This window comes from Camellia sinensis, chromosome 7, assembly GCF_055761805.1.
Source record: "Camellia sinensis isolate YWXY chromosome 7, ASM5576180v1, whole genome shotgun sequence".
NCBI classification, from domain to species: Eukaryota; Viridiplantae; Streptophyta; class Magnoliopsida; order Ericales; family Theaceae; genus Camellia; species Camellia sinensis.
The window spans coordinates 83709784-83724189 of NC_138967.1; the positions used below are offsets into that span (position 1 = coordinate 83709784).

General features: G+C 33.2%; 1 long non-coding RNA gene and 1 pseudogene across 1 annotated transcript; one reads left to right on the forward strand and one right to left on the reverse strand.

Annotated features, from left to right (window-relative positions):
- Window positions 1-367: 367 nt before the first annotated feature.
- LOC145795184 (uncharacterized) lies at window positions 368-1120 on the forward strand. The gene is made up of 2 exons (XR_014335582.1): window positions 368-426; window positions 812-1120. It is a non-coding gene; the product is annotated as an uncharacterized LOC145795184 (long non-coding RNA).
- A 577-nt stretch (window positions 1121-1697) lies between these two features.
- Window positions 1698-4715, reverse strand: LOC114264387 (septum-promoting GTP-binding protein 1-like; annotated as a pseudogene).
- Between the last annotated feature and the right edge of the window lie 9691 nt (window positions 4716-14406).

Below are 14406 nucleotides of genomic sequence, written 5' to 3' on the forward strand. Positions count from 1 at the left end.
ATTGTCCATGGTTGGTTTAGTGTATTTCTACTGGGCTGTGGCTCACCCTATATGGGAATATCATTTTCAGGTACAGGAAGCATGCCACCTCCAAGGACATAGCTGGGAGGCTTGTGGCGGGCATAGTTTTGTCGTTTTACTTTGATGTATTACATGTAATTTCAAGCCAAGGGCTTAATGTGTAAACGAGTTAGAACTCTTTGTTGTAACCAAGTGTTAACTTGGAAAGCTGTAAGCCCGTAGGGCATTTTGTTATGAGGTTAAACATGTAATACTTATGTCTTGGAATTCTAATGAATGAAAGGAATGCGGTTAGTTTAAATGTAATTCATGTCTTATCTGATGGGTTTATTGTTATTATTTTGAGGGTGTTACAATTCCTGGTCCTTTCAAGCTCTTCTGGCAATGCATGCGCTCAAAACCCGGGTATGTTTTCTTCCATTCGGATGACTTATCCCAATTTTTTCTTTCTTTCTTTATTCTTCTTCTTCTTCTTTTTTCATTCACTTATACTATAGTACATTCTTTTGATATACTCATGAAGCATCTTAGATTATGTCTTCTTTAATCTTCAGAATTTTCTAATTGGTCACTGAAAGCTTTTCGTTGGCAGTTAATCACATAGAATACCAGATATGTAGATTATAATTTGTTAGAAGTTGCTTCATTGACCAAAATTTCCATCGCACAATAATTTGAAGTCTTTTCTACTTTTTGAGATAACTCATTGCTTAATTCTAATTTCAATTGTTCCATTACATTCTGAAGTAATTGTTGCTGCTGATCAATTGATTGAATGTTTGATGTACAGTGAAGAACCAACGGAACCATTCTACTATTTGCAATTGGACCCACCAACAAGAGAAGTGAAGCTTGAGTGATGCTCGTCTCCAAATGCCATATATCTGCTTTTAGGTTGGACCCTTATGTCCTCTGAATTTCGAGTTTTGTTATCGTTGCCTGATATGCTAATATGGCATATATTTTGGCCTTCAAGTTCAAAATAATATGATTTTTCACATTGTGGTGGAAAAGCTTGTTCTAAGTAAACTAGTCGATTGATGACACTTTTAAATCTTCCTTTGATAAGCATCACTTGTGACCATTCAAATTCCCTGTAGCTTACTTACATTTTCTCCCCCAACAAGTCAGTGTGTCTTTTACAATCCCACTTATTTTCAGAAGATGCATCATGTCCTCAACTGAAACACATATAGGGTTGTAAATGAGCTGAGTCGAGCTAAGTAGTAGGTTATTCAAACTTGATTTAAAAACTTATCAAGCTTCCAAAATATGTTCAAGCTTGGCTTGTTTACCTTTCAAGCCAATCTCAAATGAGTTTTGATTGAGCTGATAATGAGCCGAACTCAAGTAGCTTGATTTTTATAATATATATAAGCTTATTGAGCTCAGTAATAGGTTGAATGAAACAGAGTTATTCTTACATGGAGATGTGGGCTCCTGAGATGTATCATCCTCTTCATTATATTCAAATGAAACAACTCTAAATATACACTGGGAACAGACAATTAATACGAACCCTCTGAACCGGTTGATTTCAATCTTCTTACTTAGGATCCAAGCTTTGAATATTTACCTTTCAAGCTGATCTCAAATGAGTTTCGATTGAGCTGATAATGAGCCGAACTTAAGTAGCTTGATTTTCATAATATATATATATATATATATATATATATATATATATAAGCTTATTGAGCTGAGTAATAGGTTGAATGAAACAGAGTTATTCTTACATGGAGATGTGGGCTCTTGAGCCTGTATCATCCTCTTCATTATATTCAAATGAAACAACTCTGAATATTCATTGGGAACAAACAATTAATACGAACCCAGTGAATCAGTTGATTTCAATCTTCTTACTTAGGATCCAAAAATTTCCTACTCTACTTACAAACCAAATAGGTTTAATCCCAAGCAAGATCTAGAAATTGATGATGGGTTCTCCTATTGTGAGGTTTCGCTCAGGAGCCCATGGTAGGTTGAACAGCTTTGCCGTGATGAACTTGAAGATCTTGTTCACATTAATGTTGTAGGTTGCTCTGGAAAATAAAAGTGTTGCATTCAGGGCTCTTGCATATGCTCTTGCCTGTTAACAACAATACCCACATGTTAAATACTTTCTGATATTGGATTTAGGGTTTATTTGGGAACAACGAACTGCTGTTCTTCTCAAAATAGATTATTGGAAAGGTTTGGTATTGCTCGTTTTTTTGGGAATTGATATTGAGAACATGTGTGTTTTTGAAATTATTTGTTGGAAACATATCAGTTTTAGGAAAGCCTTATAAACTGTTTCATGAATTTTTGAAAATTGTTTCTACACAAAAATGAAAATGAAAATTGTTTTTGAAACTTTTCATTATTTTTGTTTCTAAATACACGAAATTAAATCTTTTTGAAAACAATACCGAACAGGCTGTGTTTGCGACTTAATCAGTGTGTACCAAGAGTGAAAAGATGTTTCTTTCTGAAGAATTGACTAAGATGTCTGTGTCCCTTCAAACCCTTTCTATGAATATACTCAAAAGAAGAATAATCAAATTTGATTTGTATTTTTTCCAGCTAGAAATCATTAAAATGGATGACCCAGTAAATCATGCTTGCACTAATATCCCTGTTCTCTCTCCCTCTTCTTCTTCTTCTTCTTCTTCTTCTTCTTCTTCTTCTTCTTCTTCTTCTTCTTCTTTTTTTTTCTTTTCTGATTTTAATTTTGTTTTTTCTTCTATCAGGTGAAAATCAATTGCAGCAAATTTCTCAGTTAAGTGATCCATGAGTCTCACCAGCTTGGTCCACATTTTGACACAGGATAATAGTAAATGGATAAGATTTTAGAGATTGTTACTTTAGTCATATATATTCTGTGTCTGAATCGATTATATGCATATTGTTGCATGATCAGAAGAGATCAAATATATTACCTGACTTGCAATTGTCCACTGAACATCTATCGGTAATTGTACAAAATCGTTGAATTTAGTCCCTATGAGTACTGGAATTGCCGTCTACAACAATTACAAAAAATTTAGTTAATACAAATTAGAAGCAAGGTCAAGGGTCCTCTATATTTAAACTTCTATATCGTTCCAATCTGATGCATTTTTAATTATACAATTATGTCTCGAAATTTATGCATCTTCAAATGCTTACTACATCATGTAATACTAATGCACATTCAATTCAACCCAACGATTGTCTCAAAATTCCCACTAGATTATCCATTAAGGAATATAATGAGACAAAAGAACAAAGAGGTTATGAATGAAAAATGATTTTTGAACAGAATGTTTATACAGAAAACATATCTAAAATGATTGTCAATGACATTTTTTAAAATATGAGGGCAATGATGAGTGTTTTGATTAGAAATTAAGAGATTATAAGAATTCACATCATTTTTTTTTATAAACATGAGTTTGTAGATCATTACATTTTGGGAATATATTAATATTAAAAAAACAGAGAGATTTGGGTAAAAAGATGGGGAAATTACCACTCAGTGGTACTTTTAGAAAGTTATTATAGATTTGTAAAAAAAAATTCTAACTTTAATTATTAATATTTGTAAAACTTATCACTTATTTGTAACTATTATCATTTGTTTTTTTATAATTTACACTAAATTGAAATTTTCCCTAAAAGGATCAGATGAGGTGGTGAAGCAGAGCATGGGTACCTGATTCCATTTCCTTGATTCTTGATATCATCTGACAACACTACAAACCAGAGAGAGTTAAGTAGTAAACTCATGAGTTTAGTTTATTATTCAAACCTAAATAATAACTACAATTTTATAATCATAATCTATGAAAACCTTGGGCATTTTGAAAAATTGCCTGTTTAGAGTACATCGGTTTGTTAGATCAAACATGAATAACATTGCTACCGAGTCTCTATAAGCACTTGGAATCTGATTCTGGAATGTTTCATCTCCTTGTGCACCATTCAAAATTATAATTGATCAGTAGATATATATACACATATATTGCCATTTCAATAAATAAAAAGTTTAGCGATGAGACGGAATCAATCAACATCAGATGGTAAGGCTTGTCATTAGAGAAACAATTTTATTCAGATTGTTCCATTTGTATTTTTTACGAATAGTTTTATACTTGTAGACTTATTATTCAGTAAATTATTATGCAAAGAAGGAACCATGCATACCTGCGATATGTTCCCCTCCAATGTAGAGTGTTTTATCCATCTGATTTAGTCTTGAATTTGATATCTCAAATCCTTCTTCTTGCCTCTCTCCCCCAACATACATTGTCTAAAAATGAATAACAAAAAAGAAAAAAAAAATTCGAACAAGAACAATATTTTAATATGCTACGTTTGGTTGCCAGGAAAGCATAAAACAACATTTCCAAGGAAAAAAAAAATGCACTTGCTAGAAAACTAGTTTTCCCAATTTGGGAATCACCCAATAGACTGATGTTCAATGCAACCAAGTCCGAAGAGTCCCTGCTGTGTTCACAGCACCCACAAGGCATGTCGGGGGCCTCAAACCCTCTCTCTAAAGCCACCGGAGATGGAGACGACATGGTGGCGGTGTGTGGTAGCTGCCTATAAGTACATGACTTCCCTAGAGTGCAAGCCAAGATTTGGTTCCAGAGAGAGCGAAAGCAGCATTGGAGGCTCGAGGCCTGACAGAAGATTCGTCAACGGATGATGACACGTAACATTTTTTTAATTTTTAATTTTTATTTTTTTCGGCGAAGCTTAAGTAGTGAAAAAAAGGTCATGTGGGATGACCTCAAAACAGTAGGTGCAGTGCGGCCATAGAAAGGGAAAGCTGGGTTCTTTGTGGTATCATATTTTTGTGGGTGTGTTCGGGGGTATTTTTAGAACTCACTATATATATATTTTTAACTACTATTTGGCTAAGATGGTGGCCGATATATATATGGATAGTTGAACTTTTTTTTTGAGTAGGTTAAATCTAAAACAAATTCAACATTGTCAGCTTTTCAGGTCCACTTATTAATTAACATGTGATAAAAAGTGAGGTCGAAATTTGATATGGCCGAACACTCAATATTTTGGGCCAAGTACAAAGAGATTTATTGAATTTTATTTTTATCACATGTTAACTAATAAATAAAAGAATACGCTACTTTATCTTATTTACATAATATACCCATTACATAAAATGCTTTATTCTCTGGCTACTGTTGCTCCAACAACTTATCTAATGATGTGACAAACAGTTTTTTAGGCTGAAACTTGGATAAATTCGATTGGGTTGAAGTCTGGTTATTCAATTTCGCTCATGCGGAGATTTGTCTAAATTTGATCCAAACTAATGTCTAGTCTTAACTGACTCGTAATATTTTTTTTTTTTGAAAAACTTGAATTATTTTTTTGTGCAAAACTGAAAATTTTGTGTCTATAAAGGAGTATGATTATAGAACATTGATGTGCAAAATTGAAAAAAAAAAAAAAAAACTTTACAAATGAAAAAATTGATAATGTTCTCAGTCTTAAAACTGATAATGTTCTCGATTTTATTGGATGTTTGAATCAAACAAATAAGTAGAAGAGTAAAAATATTAAATCTCATGCTCTATTTTTTTCTATCAATTAGTGAAACAATTATGTAGAACATTACCATGAAAAATTGATAATGTTCTTTAAAAATTGGGAAAAATTGATAATATTATCAGTTTTACTAAATAGAACTTTTTTGTTCAAAAAATCTTAGATAGGACCTGAACTACCATAACATTTGTAAATAGAACTTTTAAGTAATTAACTCATAATTTAATTCAACTAAGGAAAAATAATTAGCTAGTATTATATATAATTATATATTAGGGTAAATTACAAATGCACTCCTTGAGGTTTGTTTAAAATACAGATTGCCCATGTGGTTTGGAAAATTACAAATACTCCATTGTCAAAAAATTTTATTTAACAGAATTAACTGAGAAAATGAAATTTCTAACTGCTCTCTTATACAATAATAAAATTACTTAAATTATTAATTGAAATATATTTTTAACATCATTAAAAACTGTTAATTAATTTGATGATTTATTAATAAAAATGGGCTATTTATTATGAAATTAGAAACCTTAGGGGGCAGGGTTGTAATTTTAAAAATTACATGAAACAATTTATATTTTAAGCAAACTTCAGAGGTTGTTTGTAATTTATTCTGATGTATTAATAGTAGTATTCAAATTGTTTGGATTGTGAGAGTTATGCCTAGATACCGATCAAAATTACGGGTTGACAAATTTTATTTTAGAAATTGATTAAATTTAAAAGAGTCATGCTAATGATAGTCTCAAGAGTTGTTAATAAGAAATCAAAAGTGATAAAATATTTATAATCCCAATATATATATATATATATATTTTACATATTTTAAAATACTTTTATATACCTTTTACACATTTCAAAATAATTTTATATATATTTCAACACCAACAACTATTTTTTTAACAATTTTCAATTCAAAATTATATTTTCATTGTTCTAATTTTTTTTATATTTGGATTTGGATTTGGATTGCTTAGATTGAACTCCTAACAATTTTATATGTACAAACTCTATTTTTACATTACACAATGTCATATTTGAGGAACGTGAAATCTTATCTATGATATGAATTTGATTCGTTTTTTTTTTTTTTTTTAGTGAAGTGCAAATAATAGTGGGGTGTAAATATCATTTAGTGAAATTTCATTAATCCCTCAGCTGCTTGATTAAATTAACTGCATAATGAGAGAACCTTGATAGGTGTGGACAAAACAAGCCGAAAAGGCTTGTATTGAACCAAATGATTGGGGGAAAAAAGTGGCTTAACCTCATCAAGACATGTGGTCATCATTTATTATAAAGTATTGAGAAATTTATTAAAAAATTATTTTTTAAGTGTTTGTATCCCAATTAATTCATAAGATATTCTTATATTTTAATAAGTCCTATTATTTGGACATTTGATATACCAAATCCTAATTCTCATAGTGAAGGAATTTTATGGATATTTCTATCATTACAAATATTTTGTTGAACGGTCAGCAATTTGGTGATGCGAACATTCATATTTTACAATGTGAATAGTTACATTGACATGTTAACATTCACATCGACGATGTGAACATTCACATCATAGAATATTTACGCTGTAAATGTGAATATTATTATGGGTACTTTGGTAACTATGTCACTCATAAAACTTATTGGAACATAAAAAAATAATGTGAACTAAACAGAACATAGGTAGGTGAAAAGGAATTTATAAAAAAGTGCCCCTAATGTATTCTATTTTTAATTAGTATAATATTATGATAGCTTCCAATGTCCTTGATTGGAATTTGGTTTTTCTTTCCAAAAAATTAACCAATCATATAAATATGTCTCACACGTTTTCAGGAAATATGCTATTCCAATGATTGTTTAATGGAATCATATGGTTCAAGAGGTTCATATCATATTCATAAGGTATAAAAATAAGAATTAGAATTGTATGATTACTAAGGTCTCGTTTGAGAGCATCATATTTTAGTAATTTTTTAAATTTTTACAAAAAAAGTGTACAGAAAAATAAAGAGAGTGATATGATAACTTATAATAACTTTTTGATTAAAATATATAGTTGTCAAAGAAGGCTTAAGTAGATACCAACATTGGGTCAATGTTGGAATTAAAATACTTTATTATTGCAATTTGGCAAATCTCATATATAATGGGATTACTTATTGATTAAAACTTATGGACTTAATGGACACACGGTTTGCAACTTGACTTTGGATATTTGGGATTTACTATGTGCTGGAAAATAATAATTTTTCGGTGACTTTAATGTGAAATTAAAGTGGGTTTTAATCCTCTATTGATGTAAGTTAAAGTGGGTTTAGATTTTTTATAATGAGATCTTTACACCACAAAAAGAATGACAAAAAACTATTAACTTGAGAAATTGACTCATTAAGCTGGCCTTATGAAGAGGTGTTGGGAAAGGTGAAACCTTCTGTCCCACATTGATTATAGAGGAGAGCATTGATGGGTATTTAAATCTCATTTTTTGCCTAATGTTGTAAGCCCTTTGCGGCATCCAAATTTTTCGAAGGAAGAGAGTTATGGATGCTTCAAGGATAGGTTTGGGCCAAAACTATGGTCCAAGTTGGTTATGCAAAAATTGCCATACGCGCCGGCCGAACCGGTCCGGGTTCGTGGATTTTGAATCTTGGATCTTGGGGCTTGGGCTTAGGCTTGAGGCTTGTTGGACTAGATTGAGTGTGGGGGTTGGGCTTGGCCCACCCATCTTAATCTTTTTGGCCCAAGCCAGTGTTGTAGACTGCAGAATTATACACATTACACATGTGTATAAAATGTGTGTAACTCCTCTACAATGATGATGAATTAATCCATCAATTTTACGAGTTAATACAAAGTTCATTTCTACATTTGTGATGGGCTTTGATGGCCGAAGTCTTTTCCTCTCTCCCTCCATGTGTATAAAAGGAGGCCCTCTCCTTCAGTTTTCACCACCAGAAAATTTGCTCTTCCTGTCTTTAAAAGTTTTTCTCCAATTTTATATTCTTCCTGGTGAGAGAGTGCTGCCATAGTTCTGTTAGCCGAAGCTACTTTTATATTCTTCCTAGTGAGAGAGTACTGCCATAGTTCTATTCACCGAAACTACTCAATAAGTGCATTGCTGTAGTTGGTCTAACCGTACCGTCGTATCCTGGGAGACAGACGTTAAACAACATCTAGCACCCAACTGGTGAGGCAACGAATCTGTTTTAAGGAGACTGTCTAGTGCAGGCTTCAGTTTACTTACTTTTGCTATGCTATTATATTAAATATTTCTCTTCTTCTCAATGTTATTCTGACCATGTTGTTTTATCACACAATTTCAATCATAAAATATGGATTTATGTATTCTATTTGATTTCACAATTTTTATAACAATCTTAAAACAGAACCACAATGTTTCTCATGAATTAGATAAATAAATTCGTATATGTAATAGGTTAAGTATTACATTATATTTGCTTGTGTTAGGTTTTTAATATAGAATATCACGTCCGTTGCACTGTTTCGGAAACCTGTGTGTGAGTTCCTGGGTTCTGTAGTATGTGAAGGTAAATTACAATATTAATATATGAATCTGCATGCTGTTGCGTTAGCCCCATAGTAATAAAATATCTAAGGTCAATTAGTTTTTAATTCCGAGTATGTCACTGTGAATTGCTTTGGTTACAATATCTAGTTTTTTTTGGTTTTCGTGTCATATTTGCATAATATAAATTTTGCCCAGAAATTCTATGATAGTCATGATTGGAATATTAAATTCATATAATTTGAATGTCATTGTTTTCATTTTTATTGCCTACTGTTGCATAGTAGTTGTTTGTCATTATTAGTGTATTAATATAAAATAGTAATTCATGAAAAATTATTCAATACTCCCGGAACACTATGTGGTTATACTCTAAGCCAATCATCAATTATTTAACCCCATGTTGTTCTTCCATCACCAACATAAATTGTGGGCTCTTACGCCTCTCCACCAATCAAAACCTTATGGAGCACTCCGTGTCCATACTCCAGAAGTACTGAACAATCACCCGTAATTCATACTTAACTTGAACTGTTTCAAAGAATTGTATTGCCCACTCTACCTTTTTTTTTTTTTTTTTTTTTGAGAATGCATGATTGGAATTAAGATATGCAATGCTAAGTTTTAATTTTTCCAGTTCATAAGAATGTTTGTTTTTTTGACCTCTAATTTAATTTTGCATGCTTATGGGATTTTAATATAAGTATATGAGCATGATACATTGTTTCTACCATAATTTGCATATCTTTTAATTTATAACTTTATAATCTAATTTACATGCTAATTGCTTTCTAATTTTTAGTGGAATTTGCATGTTAGTTGGTTTATAGTTTCTAGAATTATTTATTTACATGTTAATTGTTTATAGTTATGCACATGTTTAATGTGTAATAAGTTCATATGTCACTCTTGCAATTAAAAGTTTTAATTTAATTGTGGAGTTATAAATTTTATTTTTGTAACTCATCTAGCATTTTAATTCATTAGTTAATTTTATTTTTAAATAGTTTGGTAGATGGTTTCAATTAATTTATTAGATATATAGTTTCTTTAGATTGTCTGGTTTGTATTTTCTTGTGTTTTTCTACTAACTTTCTTTACAGGAATACTGTAGACACCCCATTTTTGACCGTCCCTAAGACTTGGGCACCTCAGGGTGATTACTTGATGATGAAAAGATACGCTGTACAAACATTCAATTTTCTCAACAAGAAGCTTCAGTTTTGAGTATCTAATCCCAACGTTACACCCCATTTTGATCAAAACTATTTTAGATCGTAAAACCCTCTTTTTTAAAACATTTTTTTTTCAAATGCTTCTACGATGTTTCGAGGCTCGCATTTTGTTTAAAATATTGCACTTTTCGGTAAACCGAGTAAGGACAAAGTGAAAATAAATGGAACGGAAGTGAACTATTTGAAAAATATTTAAAACATCTTATTTATAGGTTTGGAGTTGAAGGAAATAGGAGGGGAGGGAAGAAAACTAGTTTAGGAAGAAGTTGGGTATCAATCCGTTAAGAAAGAAATGAGTAGCTTTCACTAAATTAGAAATATCTCATTGTACACTTAGAATTTAGATGTGAGGCCACTGCCATTGAAAAATAGACTTCTGGGGCTTCAATTTGGATTTAAGAATCATCTAAAATCAAGTTCGGATGAGGGAGATATGGTCGTTTGAAGTTGGGCATTAATTCGTTAGGAAATAAATGAGCAACCTTCACTAAATTAGGCATATCTCTTTCTACACTTAGAATTTAGATGCGAGGCCACCATCATTGGAAAATAGACTTCTGAGGCTTCAATTTCAACTAAAGAGTCACTTGAAATAGAGTCCGGATGAAGGAGATATGCCCGTTTTGAAGTCGAGTTTGAGAGTAGTTATTTTTTCTTTTTTCTTTCTTTTTTTGTTTTGTTTTGTTTTGTTTTTTGTGGCTAGCCATACAAGTCATTGGCCGGCCGGCCAGGTGTCCCCATAGGCCAATTTTAGTAGCCAACCTTCCCCCTAATGGTCGGCCGGCTAGGTTTCCCGGTAAAATAGATATTTTGCTGCCAGCTATGCCCCAGGTGCATGCACTGCACCAGCTGGCTCAATACAAATATTTCCAAGAGAGGCACATGTTTTTCTATATATACTTGACCATCCCTCATGATTTAGGGTTAGAAAATTTTGTGAAGAGCCAAATTCTTGTAAAGCACTCTCTCTCTCTCTCTCTCTCTCTCTCTCTCTCTCTTGGAATATACATACAACCTACATACACTTCCTAAACCAATATTTTAGAGTTCCTTGCTGAGGTTCTTGAGCCAAAATATCAGCCCTTGAGAGTGAGAATCTTGTGGTTTATGAACAAAAGAGTGTCTTCTCTTTAAAGGTATAGCTCTTGCCATCTCTTGTCTACTTTGCTCACCACTTTTTCTTGCTGTTTTTGAACTGTTTTTGGACTGTTTTTTATGGACTGAAACTTGTAGCTTAAATCTATCAAACATTCATGATGCAAGAGATTGACAATATATTCAAGAGAATAAAGTGTACATCTATTTATCGGAGTACTTATCACAAAAGTATTACATGTTGACAACAAAAGTAAATGCCCTACGGGCTTATAACTTTCCAAGCCAACACTTGGTTATAAAAAGAGAGTACAAAATCATACACATTAAGCCCTCGGCTTGAATTTACATGTAATACACAAAAAGGTAAACAACAAAAAGGGATCTTCAGCCTCTAAGCCTCCCAAGCTATGTCCTTGGAGGTGGCATATCACCTGAACCTAAAAATGATGTCCCATATAGGGTGAGCCAATGCCCAGTAGAGATATACTAAACCAAGTATGAGAAATAACTAAAACAATAGCATTTCATATGTGGTTGACACTTATAAACCAACTTACAACACTTTTCAATTCAACATCAAGTACATCCATTTTTCATTTCAGTTTCCTTCACTTATACAATTTCGATTCATAATTATGGCTCAAAACCTGGCCAAACAATTCAATGAGACTATAACACATATTAAAACACTTTCATACTTCACAATTCACATGAGAATATAACTCATATTAAAACACTTCCATACTTCAACACTTCTATATTTCAAGTGATACACAGATTTGCTGTATCAGTGGAGTCCATCCCCTATCTCCACCCAAACAGGTTTAAGAGTCCATCCCCTATCCCCTCTCAAACCATGGAGTACATATACAATGTATTTAAACACTTATCATATACAACGATCAATCAATACACACATTTGCTGTATTATTCCAACCGTCATATTCAATGACATATTCAATGTGATTAGTTTCAGTTTTCCCTAATTATCATACAATGTCTACAACAATCAAGACTATCCTCCACCAATAGCCCAAAGCAGTTATCTCTAAACAGATAATAAATTTATCAACAGATAAAATATCGACATTTTCATAGGTGAGTGATTAAATTATCCAAATACACCATTTACTCCCACAATTTTCCAATTTCATGAATTTCACTTCAATTTCACATTTCCCCAAATTAATTATTCAAATTAGTTACTCAACCTAAATAGGGCATTTTTTCCTTTTTCTCAATATTAGCCCAAAGGCTCAATTTCATCGATTTAACACAACAATTTCATTTTTCAATGTCTCATACACCCATAGGTTTTAACATTTGAAAACCCCTCTTTTTATAACCTCAAACCAAACCCTAACTTTCTCAAAATGCCTAAGCAACACCATCTAATCAAAATGACCAAAATTTATGTTAAAACTCATAGAATAGAGTAGGTTATCCCACCTTAATTTTCGGAGCTCAAAGGAGAAGAGAGGTGAAACTCAAAGTGCTCCAAATCCACAACTTTTCAGATTAAAGCGAAGCCCTCGCGAAGCTCTACCTTTCTTCCAAAGGGACTAGGGTAGAAGATCACTAGAACTAGATGAAACCCTAGAGGGAAGGTATATAGAGAGAGAAAGAGTAGCTGGTCTAGGGTTTGTAAAAAAGGAGATGATGAAAAAGTGAAGTGTAACCCGCTGCTGCCAACTGATATATTCGAGGCTTGCTCGAGCGAAGGAGTGGTCGCTCGAGCAACCAGACACAAAGAAACCTCGCTCGAGCGTAGAAAGCCTCGCTCGAGCCAACAAATCGAAGCTTCAGGTTTGCAACCCAGAAGCATGCTCGAGCGAAAAGCTCGCTCAAGCGAAGAAACCCAAAACATAGACCTCACTCACTCGAGCGAAGGAAAGCTCGCTCGAGCGAAGAATTGCAACCTTCAGGTCCAGAACCAGACGCAGATGCAAGCTCGAGTGCAAGACTTCTCGCTCGAGCTACCAGACACATCACCTAACTCTCGCTCGAGCGAAGGAACCCTGGTTCGAGCGAAGGATCTAAAACACAGAGCTCTCTCGAGCGACAAAAGTCTCGCTCGAGCGAAGACACCAAAATCTGGGTAGCAACCATTTGTTTCAAAACACTCCCAACCTGATACAAACCTACCCAACACATCCTAAAACTCAAATACAAAGAATTAAAGGACGGAAATGCAACATATACAACAACAGACATCTACAGAACCGAGTCCGGAATACAATAACCAATGGAGGGAAAACCAGGATCGCTATAGTTTAATCTCTTCGGAGGTTGATTACCAGGGCATTACATCTCTCTCATGTCCAAAACAACTTCTTGTTTGACACTTCTTTCCATTTAGTGGACATAATGCTCATTTTTGGACTAAAATGATTAAAGAATGGAAAGGTAATTAAAAGAGGCTAATAAATTGGACTAAAAGAAGCAAAAGTAATAAAAATGAGTTGGGTTCAATCGGGCGTTAATTGAACTCATTGAGTCTTGAGTCATTTCATACTCTTTAGTGATGCTAATGATTTAAGATTCAAGGTGTACCACTTCCCTTGATCAATTCCATGATAGGGAGAAGGTTTTGTTGGTCTTTCATTTTCATTTATTGAAACTTTGTCCATTGATTCATAGATCATCACACTATGACATTACGTCGATTGATGATTTGCGAATCAAGCCTAACCCTCCTTTGATCTGTTTAATGATAATGAGAGGTAGAGTGCACAAACATCCCCTAAAATACTTTGTTTGTGCTCTGTTTGTACTCTGTTTCTTTTCTGTTGTAGCAGGACAGAGCCCAAAAATAGTGGCCGATTGGCCACCTAACCATCCGGCTGACCACTTTTCAAGGCCGGCCGACCACCTCATTTTAGACCAGTTGTGCCATTTTCATGGCAGAACAGAGCAGAGGCTGGGGTGAAAACGGTTCAATTTTTTGACTGCAAAATAGAACAATTCTGGTAGCAA